Genomic DNA, 2697 nt, shown 5'->3' on the forward strand with positions numbered 1-2697 from the left:
TGGTGTAGAGGAGGGGACCTTAGGAACATACCCCGCTCGAGGGTACAGAAACGCTTTGGCCAGACCGGGCGCAAAGTCGAGATAAGAAGGGGCCACAGAAAGGGCCTGCAGATCCCCAACTCTCTTGAGGGAAGAAATCGCCAGAAGGAAGGTAGTTTTTACCGTTAGGAGGCGATCCGAATCTCCTCGATAGGCTCGAAGGGAGGCCTACAGAGAGCTTCTAGCACCACAGCCAGGTCCCACGTGGGGACCCGAGATCGTACCGGAGGCCTCAGCCTCAGCGCACCATGGAGGAAACGTGTAACTAGGGGGTGTCTGCCCACTGACTGGCCACCAAGAGGGGCGTGGTAGGCCGCAATAGCCGCCACGTAGACCTTCAGGGTGGAGTGGGTCAACCCTGCGGAGAAACGGGCCTGCAAGAACTCCAGCACTGTACCAATCGGGCAGTTAACTGGGTCAAGCAGGCGGTCTCCGCACCATGAAGTGAAGAGCCTCCACTTCAGGGCGTACAGTTTCCTCGTTGAGGGAGCTCTAGATTGTAGGATGGTCTCAACAACCTCGGTTGAGAGACCGGAAGCTACGAGTTGTGCCCCCTCAGGTGCCACACCCACAACTTCCACAGCTCCGGGCGGGGGTGGATGATCATACCCTCCGCCTGTGAGAGGAGATCTCTCCTGACGGGAATCTCCCATGGAGCGCCGTCGAGGAGAGAAACCAGAACGGGGCTACTAGCAGACGACGGACCCCGTCCCGGCGCACTCTCTACAGAACTCCCGGGAGCAGAGCGATCGGGGGAAAGGCGTACAGACGAAGCCTCGGCCACGTCTGTACCATGGCATCCAGCCCCAGTGGAGCTGGATGAGTCAGAGAGAGAACCAGAGGGGACCGTGCAATATCATCTGAGTCGCAAACCTCGCCCGTCTCCATTCCCTCCGCCAGTTCCAGCTGCGAACCCCACAAGCGTAATCGCCGCTCCGCCTCGACGGAAGCGGGACCCGCACCACGGGGAACGCTAGCGAAGGCACCCTCAGCAAAGAGTGCCTTCCGGGAGCGGAGAACATGCATGGGAAGCCGCTCGCAATGCGGGCAGTCAGCCCTCTCAAGAGCTGACTCAGCATGCTCCGCTCCCAGGCAGACAACGCACAAACTGTGTGTGTCCGCACCTGTAATAAAACGCGGGCAGGGAGGAACACACAGTTTGAAACGCTGGCTGCCTTCACCCCTACTTAAATGGTGTTTCTTTTCATGTGCTTTTGACATTTCTATTTCCTTTTATTTCCCTATGGGACAGACAACACCAAATAAGACTCACAACTGACACACACACAGAGCGCTTGCTGAATGACAAAAAGCTGGCGCTGGTCTCACCGCACGTGCTTTTATAGCTTCCTGGTCACTACTTCACCTGCCTGTGACGTCTCGCCCATCTATTGGTCTGATTACACACGAGGTTCAGAGCCGGTCACGCTGAAGGGCGTTCCCGAAGCGTCCTCCGACGCAGCTCGAGTTCCTGAAGAGGAACCTCAAATTTGGAACACAATTTGTTCAGATTTTTTTTTTCTAGAAGTTTTAGTGTAAAACATGTTTTGCAAAATATATATTTTATTTAAAATGTAAATATTTTAATTTTTACATTTTATATTTTCATTAACTACTGTAATATAATTTTTATAACTTCACTTCTACAATAATCTGCCAAGTGTCTTCTTTAAAAAGTGACCAACCTTAAGTCTGTGCTCCAAAGCATTCAAAATTGAATCCTTTCCTTTTCGATGTGTCTTCTTCGATATGTATACATCTATACCTCCTATACAGCTATACCAGCTATAGCGAGTATAAGCTCCTACAGGTGAGTGTACGGAAACTTCAGGGATTGGACTTTCTTCATGAAAGGTTGGACATTTGAGGGTCTCCCATTGACACTACTTGATCTTGAGCCGTAGCTTCAGGCTGTTGGGATGGGCTGACCAGAGGGCATCCTTAGCATGGACTTCTCCATTGATGTTTTGTTAGCTTTGTGTGGTGCAAACATAGGTCCATTTGTTTTTCTCTCCAGTTGAGACAAATACTTACTGGACTCATTGAAAGGGCTGAGGCTGAAGCAAGTACTCTTAAGAAATCAGTTTCTCAATCTCACTGGAATCGTATGACAGGGTAATGAAAGTGCCTAATGATTACTGATGTAAACCAGGATAAAGGATTTCAGAATTAAGAGGCTAGGAGCATATTAGGAGCATTCCACAAGGAGGCAATTTCTAGCTAACCAAAAACAAACCTTATAAAAATTAACATACTGACATGTCTGAGAATAGATTTAAGTGGCAGTTGTGTGGTTGTCATGAAATGTATCAATGCAAAACGTCTTAATGATCCTAAAATATAGTTTTTCTGAAAACAAACTGTTTCTTCTCTAATTGTGTGGTACAGTACAGTTTAACCTGCATGTTTTTGACATGTTTTGAGATTCACCATACTATCCTCACAGTATACTGGTACACAATTCCTGTTCTCTAACCCTCCCCCTGTGTCTTACAGGCTCAGGCTTCAGTTTCCTGGCAACAGAGAGGCTGAGCATGCACTGCCTCACACACATACACAGACACACAAAATAAAGATTATAGCTGTGAGCCGAGGCAAGATAATGAATGCACCTCCATCACGACTGTCAACAGCAGGGCTCAATAACCAGAAGAACTA

Source organism: Sinocyclocheilus rhinocerous, unplaced genomic scaffold, assembly GCF_001515625.1.
Source record: "Sinocyclocheilus rhinocerous isolate Xijiao unplaced genomic scaffold, SAMN03320098_v1.1 scaffold1358, whole genome shotgun sequence".
Classification (NCBI taxonomy): domain Eukaryota; kingdom Metazoa; phylum Chordata; class Actinopteri; order Cypriniformes; family Cyprinidae; genus Sinocyclocheilus; species Sinocyclocheilus rhinocerous.